Here is a 12,706-nt window from a genome sequence, read left to right on the forward strand (position 1 = left end):
GCCAAGGCTGGGGCTCACTTGGCATTGTTTTACAGTGAAAGGCATGGAGGAATTAGCTGTTAATCCAGCCCCACGGAGCTGTATGTAGTATCTACTCCTCCTAGATTCTGACACATGTTTAATTTTAGCCAACGTTCCTGAAGCTGAGGGAGATTTGTTTTTCTATTTGCCTATCATCATGGATATTTGATGATAGATGGGAAAGGAAGACCATGTGCTTTTATTTTACTCTGTCAATTTCTACAGAAGTCAAGGAACTACATTTCAAGGAAAAAATTAAATAAATATTGATGAAAAGCACTTCTTAACACTTTAAAGAGGTGGCTACCCTGAAACAAAAGCCAAAACTGTATCAGATGCCTAAAAGCTAGTAGTCCCTCTAAGCAAAGGAACAGAGATTACCTAGTTCCTTCTTTATTTCTTTTCTGTCCCCTTTATTTTATTTTTTATTTATTTTAAACTGGAGGACACTTGCTTTACAATGTTGCGTTGGTTTCTGCCATACAACAATGTGAATCAATGTGAATCAGCCATATTATGTATACCTATGTCCCCTCCCTTTGGAGCCCTCCTCTCACCCAACCACCCGCCATCCCATCCCTCTTCATCATCACAAGGCACTGAGCTGAGCTCCCTGTGCTGAATAACAACTTCCCACTAGCTATCGACTTTACACATGGAAGTATATATATATATCAAAGCTACTGTCTCAATTCATCCCACCTCTCCATCCTCCTCTATGTCCACAGTCTGTTCTCTATATCTGCATCTCCATTCTTCTTTTACTGTGGGTTTTTTCCAGTTTTATTGAAGTGCAATTGGCAAATAAATATTATATCTATTTACGTATACCACATTGTGCACCTTAAACTTACACAATGACGTGTCGATTATATCTCAATAAATCTGGGGGGAAATTGTGTCTACTTAGATTTCCTAACTATATTTCATTCTTTTCTTCCTCCCGCCAGTAATTACTGAGCATCTACTCAGTGGAAGTAAACGAAGCCCAAACAAGTGAAGAAAGCAAAGGCTACTTACTGAATCTGCTCAGCTAAGGGAATCAACTACTATCGCATGCATTTTGGCAGAGACTCAAAGGCAGGCAGAGAAGTGAGTAAGCTGTATGGTGGGAAAGAACAGGTTTCAGGTGTGCCCTGATTGGATGCTGTTGGCACGGGGAAGCTGGAGGTGGACTAACTAGTTGTAGGGTATCCTTTATGATGGGGTTTCCCTGGTGGCTCATCTGGTAAAGAACCTGCCTGCCAATGCAGGAGACACAGGTTCGATCCCTGGGTCGGGAAGATCCTCTGGAGAAGGAAATGGCAACCCGTTCCAGTATTCTTACCTGGAAAATTCCATGGACAGAGGAGCCTGGTGGGCTACAGTGGTTGCAAAGAGTAGGACACGACTAAGCAACTAACACTTAACGCTTTCCAAGAGGACGAAGTCAGAGCACAGAGATGGCAAGAAACACCACCCTTAATTTCCTCACTAAGCTACTGGGTCAAGCCAGCCCTCCTGCTCTACAAGTTACAAAAACCAATAAATCCCTTTACTGTTTGAGTTATTTTGAGTTGGGCTTTCTCTTTCTTGACCTTTAACTTATACAGAGGGGATTCCTCTTCTGGAAGAGAGACAGGCCCAGCTGACTTCTGAGGCTGCTTCATACCTCCAAACACTTTCCAGACAAGATAAACATCTGTATCAAAGACTACTGCTGAGCAAACAAATTACATGTTTAACTCTAAATTCAAGCTGAAATGGAAACTTAGACTCTATGGGAATCAGGAATGCTTCTCTTGAAGTAAATACATATTGCATACGGACTGAATGGGATCTGGGGAACAGATAAAAGGAGGAAGAGGCTTGGCTATGGCCTGTGATATTCCGTACTTAACCGTACACTTAATGTGCCCAGTATTTGAAACTGTCATAGTAATGCCCCATTTGCTGATAAACTTGGTTTTGTTTGGCAGCAGCAGCCCTGCTGTTTCTGACACGTCAGCATCCCAGCCACTAATGATGATTAAGGTCTCAGAAGGCCTATGGTCTACCTTTTCCCTACATCCCTTCAGAGGACTTCCACTTCTCCAGCAACATCCCCGCCCTGTGTATTTTATACAACAGGGTCCATGCCAGAGCCCTACAATGGATTAAAAAAAATGTAATCTCTGGGATCCAAGATAACTCTTTTTAAAATAAATAAAGACATGACTGTCACATGGATATTTCCCCTCTGTCTTGGCTCTTTTATCTTCTCTGGCTGAGAGGATGAGCTGAATCCTAAACCTGAATTTGAACCTAAGTGAGCTTGTTAGGGTTCCAGAAACACCAGGTCATGTTTCCTCCACAGCAAGGACAGAGAAGACACGGCTTGTTGTTTCTCTTACAAAAAGGACTTCATGGGACTTCCTTGGTGGTCCAGTGGTTGAGAATCTGCCTGCCAGTGCAGGGAACACAGGAGACATGCGTTCGATCCCGGGGCAGGAAGAGCCCCTGGAGAAGGAAATGGCAACCCACTCCAGGATTCTTGTCTGGGAAATGTCATGGACAGAGGAGCCTGGCAGGGGTCACAGGGGTCACAAAGAGTTGTGAGTGACTCAGCAGACACTGAACTAACTCCACTCCCAAGGAGAGAGCAAGGAGTGGGACGAGCGGTGAGTAGTGTCCCTCAGTGACACAAGTCCTTGCACCTGAAAACAAGGGGCGTCCACGTTCGCCTTGTAAACTGATAGCCCTCGTCCCATGGCAGGAATCCTCAACCTTCTTGGCACCTGGGACAGGTTTCGTGGAAGACAATTATTTCACGGACCAGGGGCAGGAGGATGGTTTCGGGATGATTCAAGCGCACTGCATTTCTTGTGCACTTTATTCCTATTATTATTACTTCAGCTCCACCTCAGCTCATCCGGCATTCGAGCCTGCCATAGAGAACCAGAATGGCTCTTTCAATAAGAGGTGTTAACACTGTGAAAAGGCAGGAGAGTCTGTGGACAAATGCTATTATTTGGCATCAGATCTGGGCACAAGTCACTGGCAGAAGAGCTGCAGTCACAACACAGCAACTAGACGGAGAGCTCACCTCCTTCCTTTCATACCTTCCAGGTCCAAGGTCATTACTCAGGGACATGGCCTGGGGCAGCCATGGGCTGAGCCTGGGTGGAGAGCCTAGCAAGGCCCTGTGTCTGTGAGTGTCTGCCTAGCAACCTCTCACAACATTTCACTAAACATGCAGAGAACCATTTGACGTGTACCGCCCTCTGCCTGGATCCTGCCCATCCCTGCCCTTTGCATAATCTACTCCTCTTCATCTTTTGCTCTGAGCTTATTAGCTCACTGTTCACTTTTTCAGGAAGGCACTCTCCTAACACCCTCACCCCCTGCTCCTCAAGCCTTTCCTGTCCACTCTCAAAGAACTATGTTCCTTTCCTTTGAAACACCTATTTGGGATGTATTTGTGTGTTTAAGTGTGGGTGTCATGCTTTGGTGAATTTCTTTTTGCACCAATAGACTGTCAGCCTCAAGAGAATGGCGACTGTGTCTGGTTTTACCTCCTGCTATATCCTCAGCAGAGTGGCTGGCACAGTGAAGGAGTTTGAGTATTTGTGGAAGAGTTGAATCAATGAAGAAACGAATGATTTTACTAACACACCAGAGAAGGAAGATTAAAAACCAAGGTAATCCACCCTCCCCATCCATTAACACATGTGAAGATGAAAAGAGATCACGGTCAAAAGCTTGAACAATCAAGGCACAGCTAGGATTTGAATCCTACTTGTCAGTCATTACTGTAGCATGACCTGAAGCAAATTACATAACTTGGCATCTTTCTTTTCCTGTTATCTGAGGATAATAAGAAGACCCACCTCATACAGTTGTGAGGATGAACCACATGTAAAGTGGCTAAAAGAGTGCCCAGCACAGAATAAGCACTCAGTAAATACCAACAGTGATTGGTTCCTCAAGGAGGAAAAGTTAGTGGGTGAGTCGGAGTTGAGAAAGATCCAATAGAACATGTGTTTTCATATAGAGGGCTTCCCTGGTGGCTCAGACAGTAGAGAATCTGCCTGCAATGCAGCGGACCCAGGTTCAATTCCTGGGTTGGGAAGATACCCTGGAGGAGTACCCACTCCACTGGCTACCCACTCCAATATTCTTGCTTGGAGAATTCCATGGACAGAGGAGCCTGGCAGGCTACAGTTCATGGGGTCACAAAGAGTCGGACACTACTGAGCCACTAATACACACTTTCAGATAGAAGCTGAGGTTATCTGCTGGTGATGGGGTAAAGGATAAAGCAGATGGAGCTTTGATAATGGCTATTTCAAGACTGGGTAAGGGAGTTGACGTGACTGTAAGGCAAAGTTGAGGGTCCAGCTAAGATGGAAAACTGTGGATTTAGAGCAATGGCAACCAGCAGAACTGAATAATTTCCCCAGCAGCTCTCTGCATCCAGAGAGGAGAAGCAGTAAGAGGGGAAGGCTAGAATGATGCAGGACAAGGGTTTTGTAGGATGGCAATCTCAGAATTAAAAGCAGGGCAGCGACAGGATGTTAGCAAGGAGTAAGACCTGGTGCCGGAGAAGGCAATGACACCCCACTCCAGTACTTTTGACTAGAAAATCCCATGGACGGAGGAGCCTGGTAGACTGCGGTTCATGGGGTCGCTAGAGCGGACACGACTGAGAGACTTCACTTTCACTTTTCACTTTCATGCACTGGAGAAGGAAATGGCAACCCACTCCAGTGTTCTTGCCTGGAGAATCCCAGGGAGGGGAAGCCTGGTTGGCTGCCGTCCATGGGGTCGCACAGAGTCGGACACGACTGAAGCGACGCAGCAGCAGCAAGACCTGGTGCATGCAAAAATTTATGATAAAAGTGACATTTCAAATAAGAGAGTAAAAGACTATTCAATAAACAAGAGTGGGACTGTTAGGTAACTCTTTTGAGAAAAGACAAAATTAGATTGTTGCCCAATATAACAGATTAAAATAAACTACAAATAAATTAGAGTGGATGGTGGAAGGAAGGAAGGAAAGAAGAAAGAAAGCTAAATAAACTCCAGGTGACAGTTTGTGCCATCTTGACAAGGGAAAGGCTTATCCAAACCCAAGAACCAAATCGGAAACCATAAATTAAAAGATTAATATGACTAGAGAAAATGTAAAGCCTCTATGCCAGAAAATTAACATTTGCAACATAGTAGCTAAAAGGAATTTGTGATTCAATATATAAAATATCCTTTTTAATCCATAAGATATGAAGGCAGTAATAGAAAAATAGACAAAGCACATGCACAGACCATTCACCAAAAGAGAAATGTAAATGGTTAATAAATATGGTTAATATGTAAAATTAAAAAAGGATTAATCAAAACAATCATGTGTTAAATCTTTGAGGAAAAGACAGACTGTACAATCAAAGATGTTGGGAAAATTGGCCAAACATTTGAAAAAAAATAAGTTAGGTTTTTAACTATGTCAGACACCAGAATAAATACAAGAGGGATTAAAGAATTAAGATTGAAATGTAGTCAGAAAATAAAAAATGAATGAGAATAGACAATATATTTTTATATTGTTGATAAGGAGAAAATCTTTCCTGATATAACACCAAAGCTGACAATTTTGACTAACTAAATATTTAAAATTACTATAAGGGAAAAAAAGCTTAAAGCTATACGAATGAAGTCTTCAAAGCATGAGCAAGGGGCTAATAATACTATTTCAAAAGCTCCTGAAAATTAACGAGAGACAGCTGAACACACCAAGTAGAAAACCCCAATATCTGATACATAATAAAAATTCAATAAAATAAACAGATGACACAAACAGGCTATTTACATAGGAAGTTAAAAAGTGAAAAGATATATTATTTATCCTTATTAAAAATCAAAGAAATGGTAATTTAAACAACTAAACATTATCTCTTTCTAATTTCAAGTTGACAAAGATTTTTAAAGATAATACCATATTTTGGTGAGATTGTGGGGAAATAGATATTCCAATACTTTGTAGGTAGGAGTGTAAATTGAAACCACCTTTCTGAAAGACAATTTAGCAATGTGCATTAAAGCCTTAAAAATGTGCCCATTATTCGACCAGTCATTATTTTCCTAGGAATTTATCCAAGAAACTCATATGTATATGTACAAAATTTGCTTATAGCGCTATTCATCACAGCTTTATTTTATGGCTAACAGTTGTAAGCCACCTCAATGTCCAACAGAAGAACTGGTTAAATAATTTTGAGCAGACCTACAGATACGAAGAGATTCATGATACAGTTTTAAGTTGATAAAGTAAGTTAAAAACAGTATGTATAATATAAAATTATAAACAGTAGTTACCTCTGGGGATGAGCTTATGAGTCATTTTTATCTTCCTTCTGTGGTTTCTCTATATTATTGTCCAGTTTTCTTTTGTTTAAAGTACTGACCATTTTATTTATTTATTTATTTTTCTGCTCATGTCTCACATAATGCAGGATCTTAGTTCCCCTACCAGGGATTGAAACCTTGCCCCTTGCATTGGAAGTGCAGAGTCTTCGCCACTGGATCACCAGGGAAATCCAAATATTGTCCAAATTTTCTTTGTAAACAAATACTGATTTGTAATCAGAAGAACAGATAGTAAATGTTATCTTGAAAGTGAAAGTCCCTCAGTCATATACAACTTTTTGCAACCCCATGGCTTCTCTGTCCATGGGATTCTCTAGGCAAGAATACTGGAGTGGGTTGCCATTCTCTTCTCCAGGGGATCTTCCTGACCCTGGAGTTGAACCCAGATCTCCTGCACAGATTCTTTACCTCTGAGGGGAGGACAAGCGAGAAATATGGGGAATAAAATATTATATTCTTAAACATTCCAGCTTTCTCAGATTTCTCAAGTCTGTAGATACAAATGGGGACACATTCTCAAAAAATCATCTGGTTTCAGTGTCTCTTGACCCATCTTGAGCCATCTTCCTGGCTCCCTCAAAGCCTCAGCACGTTATTTCTCAGAGGAGGAGGGTGGGTACCACAGTTCAGTACCATCTTGAACTCCATCCCCTCCTTCAGGTGTGCTGCTCTGAAGCCACTTGGGGGCGCCTGTGACTGTGACACTGTGACCAAAGGAGCCAGCCCAGACAGGACACACACCCCAGGACGCTAGTGCCTGGAACTCTATATAGCAAGCCCCAGTGCAGCACAGGTGCCTGGTATCCCCACATATTGAGCCCCCGTCAGAGTGAGAAGTCCCCCTCTCCCATTCTGTTCACATTTTGAAAGTGAAAGTGAAGTCGCTCAGTCGTGTCCGACTCTTTGCGACCCCATGGACTGTAGCCTACCAGGCTCCTAAATCCATGGGATTTTCCAGGCAAGAATACTGGAGTGGGTTGCCATTTCCTTCTCCAGGGGATCTTCCTGACCCAGGGATCAAACCCGGGTCTCCGGCGTTGCAGTCAGACACTTTACCATCTGAGCCACCAGGGAAGCGAACTTGGGCCCTAATTATCCCCCAGAATCCCTCCTCCTCCACCACCACAACCACCCCGACCTCTTGAAAACACTCCGTCTACTCCTGCCTTCAGCCCTCCCCTTAATGTACCCCTCAGAGTCCTGATCCAGTCCCATAAGAGCCTGCTGTTTCTTTTTTTTTTTTGGAAAAAATAATTTTTAAATTTTAATTTATCAATCTTTCTATATCAAAGATGTTGTAACCATTAGATATTCCCTACACTCTTTTTAAAAAAAAATTTTAATGTCATATAGTTGCTTTACAATGTTGTGTTATTAATAGCTTCTACTGTACAGCAAAGGGAATCAATTATATACATACATATATATATATATATATATATATATATATATATATGTATATCCACTCTTCGTTAGATTCTTTTCCCATATAGGTCATCACAGAATATTAAGTAGAGTTTCCTGTGCCATAACAGTAAGTTCTCATTATTTACCTGTTTTATATACAGTATCAATACTGTATGGGCTTTCCAGGTGGTTCAGTGGGTAAAGAATCTGCCCACAATTCAGGGGATACAGGAGATGCAGGTTCAATACCTGGGTTGGGAAGATCCCCTGGAGGAGGGTACGGCTTCCTACTCCAGTATTCTTGATTGGAGAATCCCACGGACAGAGAAGCCTGGGAGGCTGCAGTCCATGGGGTCACAAAGAGACGGACAGAGCTGAGCACAGTATGGATTAATAGTGTATATATGTCAATCCCAGTCTCTCAATTCATCCCACCCCCCTCATTTTCCTACCCACCACCTCAAGTCCCCTGCTTCCTCCCTTAGCCAGAACTGATAGAGCAAATAAGCCCTAGGAAAAACCATAGCTTTAACAGTGGACAGAGGTTTGCTGTGTTCCTACTCTGTGCACAGCGTGCTGGAAATCAGTGTGAGCACACACCCAGGTTCTCCCTCCCCCCCTAACCACATCCTAGCAGGGAGGGGTTTGTGCCACCACCATCTGACTAGGGAGAGACAGTGGTGAATCCCCACATTCTTAGCCTAAGATTCACCTGATAATTGCATCTTCTGACGCTGTCCAGCATTTGCTACGTGCAGTCTCCTCACTTCAAGGAAGCTGTGTGCTTACTGTGGCCCCCAAGGCACTTGTTGCCAACAGGTCTTAGTCTCCCCGGAGACCCCTGCCAAGCACCAAAGGGTGAACCCCAGATGGGACACAGAAGGGTCAATGCTCAGGAAAGCAGGCTTGTCCGGTGCAGAGAACACCCACCAATGAACACGCTCACCCACAGGGCTTCGTTTTCTCCATCGCGGTGAGACCTGTCCCCCATCTGCGGTGCGGATGAAGCCTGGAGGGCAGGGCTGGCACTGCCTCGTAATGAATGCCCCCAAGGTGAGTTGGGAGCCCTGGGCTGGGCGAAGGGTGGTGACGGTCTCCAGGGAGTACTGAAGTGACAGGAAATCCCTAATGGGAGGATGACCTCATGCTGACGGTGCTGGGGAGTGCCTGCCCCAGGCTCAGTCTGGGAAAGGCAGTGTCCTGGCCCAGACACCCCGCCTGAGGGGTCCTCAGAAGAGGGCACTGGGAACACAGACTCCAGAGGCTGAAGTTGGCACAGTCAGGCCACTGCTAGACCAGCGCCTTGCTGCACCCCTTGGTACTAGATTTTTGGGGCCCTTCCACAGATGCCTAGGAGAACCTGGACACCACGTGCAAGGGGGAGAAGATTCCACCCAGAGGTGGCCCTTATTAGCCCAGAGGGCAGGGCAGGCGCCTGTCTGGTGACACCTGGAGGACTCTGGTCATGTGTCTGTGACCAGGACTCACTCCCAACCCTCACCCCGGATGGGTCATTCTCTGTAATTCTGGAATCAGCGATCGGGACACACCCAGCATAGAAACTTCCTTTTGGAGACAAGGATGGGCCAGAGGGAGAAGGAGAGGACTGCAGGACCAGGGCCGAGATCTGGGTTGCACATTTCAGGCAAGTGGCTCTGCCTGGAACATGCCATCAGTAGCAGATCCAGGGTTCAGGGCTCTGAAATCGTCCTGCAGAGGCTGTGGGCTCCTGAGAAAGGTGGTAGCATCTCCTGCTCTCCCTACAGGCCCCAGGTGGCTCAGGTAGGGGTGATCAGCACCCAAGGGCAGAGGCCAGCGCTTGAGCCTCTCCCTTCCCCACCCCCAGCAGAGTGGAGGAGGCTCCTGGGCACCAGGCAGCATGGTGCACTGAGGCGTGTGGCAGAGCAAAGAGCCTTCCTTTCTCTCCTAGGGCTTAAAGGGGCATACACCCTGCGTAGGCTTCATGCCTTGTCTGTGATCTCTTCTGAAGTGGGCGTGCGAGAACCCCTAGTCAGACTGGGGACCGATGGATGGCTTGATGGAATCACTGTAGCAGCTGCCTCTAGACCAGATCCGGAAGCAGTTTCCCACCTCATTCAGTCCTGGAAGGGCCCAGAGGTCAAGAGCAATTTTCCATCCACGGCTTGGGGCGAGAAGAGCAATTTCCCATCCCTGGCTTGGGGTGAGGAGGGGATGGGTGAGCTCCAGCACCCAAGGTGCTCTCCACCCAGAAGAGGGGAGCGAAGGCCCCGTGACACAATAGGACATGACTCCAAAAGCACTGCTGGGACTTCCCTGGAGGTCCAGTGGCTAAGACTTCGTGCTCCCAGTCCAGGGGGCCGGGGTTCAATCTCTGGTCAGGGAACTAGACCTCGCATGCTGCAACTAAGACCCCGCACAGCCAAACAAATAAAATTTTTTTAAAGTGCTCTTTCTCGCCCTCCCAAGGAACTCAGCTCACAATTTAATAGTCACAGAAAAATGGGAAATAGATCATGACGTATCCAGACTACAAAAGAACCCTGTGGAGGACGATACCTGTAGAGGTTTTGCAGGGAGGGGACATCTGAGCCTATACGTTGTCTGTTCAGTACTTGCTCTTATCTGTGGTTCTTCAGCTGTTTGGGCTTCCGCGGTGGCTCAGTGGTAAAGAATCTGCCTGCCAATGCAGGAGGCACAGGAAACAAGGGTTCAATCCTTGGGTCAAGAAGATCCTCTGGAGAAGGGAATAGCAACCCACTCCAGTATTCTTGCCTGGGAAATCCCATGGACAGAGGAGCCTGGTGGGCTACAGTCCATGGGGTCACGAAGAGTTGGACAAGACTGAGCGACTGAGCACACACAGCTGTTTAGCCTGAGCAATAAGTACAGGAGATGTAACTCTTAGAAGATCTGAGAACGTTTGACAAGGAATCACCTAATAAGCACCCCAACCTTGAGGAAAAAGAGGGAAAGAACTGGGGACTGAAAATGTGGGCAAAGTGCCTGGCGAACTCATTTGCCTGCACCACTAGAATATCAGCTTCCTGAGGGTGGGGATTTTTTTGTCTGCTTGGCTCACCCACTGTGTTTCCAGCAACTAAAATAGTGCCTGACACACAGAAGACACACAATAAACATTTGTTGAATAAATGGTAAATAATGCAGGGAGGTAAATCCCATACCGGGCTTCCCTGTTGGCTCAGATGATAAAGAATCTGCCTGCAATGCGGGAGACCTGGGTTTGATCTCTGGGTTGGGAAGATTCCCTGGAGGAGGGCATGACAACCCACTCCACTCATGGGGCCGCAAAGATCTGGAAATGATGGAACGACTAAGCACAGCACAGCACAGCAAACCCCATACCTGCCACTGCTCACCTCATAGCAGACTAACCACTCTGCTGGAGACCAGTCTCTGGTACAGCCCTGCTTTCTGCTGCGTCAGACCTCATCCCCTCGGTCAGTAAAACTCCACTGGTGGCCTCCATGCAACAGGAATGGCAGATGTTGGGGAGGATATTATGAATCAGATAGAGTCTCTCTCCCCTGGGTGCTCCAAGTTAGGTGGGGAAAACAGGAGACAGATGGCATTAGCAGGTGTGGGGAGAGGATGTGTGTGCACAGGGTGGATACAAATGACAGGGCTGGGGGAGCCCCAGGAGACTGCATCCCCTGCTTCGAAGCAGGACTCTGAGTTCCAGGCAGATCCAGGCTTGAAACCCATCTCCACCCTCGTCTAATGCTGGGTAAATTACTTAACCTGGGCTTCCCAGGTGGCTCGGTAGTAAAGAATCCACCTGCCAATGCAGGAGACACAGGTTCAATTCCTGGGTTGGGAAGATTCCCTGGAGTAGGAAATGGCAACCCACTCCAGTATCCTTGCTGGGAAAATTCCGGGGGCAGAATTTGGGCCAGTGGGCTACAGTCCATGGTGTTGCAAAGAGTTGGACAAGACTGAGCGTGAACACAAAGCAAGGCAAGTTACTGAACCTAATTTTTCATTTCTTGTCTACCAAATGGACATGATGCCCTCCTCATAGTTTTCTGTGAGGATGAAATTGAGATAAATCCTGTTCAATGCTCAGCCCAGGACCAGATTTTTCATACCTGTTAGTGATGGTATTATGATTATTCTTATGGTATTAAACAGGAAGTGACATTTGAGCTGGGGCTTAAACAAGGGCAGAAAAAATAAATGAGTAGCTCTAGATGAGAATGAGTGAAGTTATGGTAACTGAGTACGTCTGCAGAGGAAAGGAAAGCCAAAAGAATAGCATTCGTGGCCTCTGTTTGCCCTAGGAAGGCGATAGAGAATATCTGATAAGAAAGTAGGATGGGGTTTGAATAGGAATTGGGAGACATTTGGAATAGCTGCCTTTGGGATGGGAGAGAAACCTACTAGGGAAAGTATAAGACTTAATGGGATCTGTCAAAAATTCAGTTACTAGGCTGAAAATCTTTTTTTTTTTTTTTTTCACTTTTTCTGTTTGTAATTTTATTGGCTACGCAGGGTCTTAGTTTTCGCCTGTAAGATCTTCAGTCTTCACTGTGGCATGCAGGATCTTTAGTTGTGGGATCTAGTTCCCTGACCAGGGACTGGCCAATGACTCCAGGTTCTGGCACAGAGTCTACCATGTAGAAGTCATCCCATGAATATTCACTGAATTCATGAAGGAAGGAAGATGTGAAATGTCCTAGTTTAGCGAAGAAAGCAATTGAAGACATACAGGGACACTGGTCATTGCCTGCCGCTGCTGCTACGTCGCTTTAGTCGTGTCCGACTCTGTGCGACCCCATAGACGGCAGCCCACCAGGCTTCCCGTCCCTGGGATTCTCCAGGCAAGAACACTGGAGTGGGTTCATTGCCTGCTAAACCTATTTAACTACTGATAAAAGAACGCTGGAGAATCCCAAGG

The sequence above is a fragment of the Bos javanicus genome, chromosome 21 (genome assembly GCF_032452875.1).
Source record: "Bos javanicus breed banteng chromosome 21, ARS-OSU_banteng_1.0, whole genome shotgun sequence".
Classification (NCBI taxonomy): domain Eukaryota; kingdom Metazoa; phylum Chordata; class Mammalia; order Artiodactyla; family Bovidae; genus Bos; species Bos javanicus.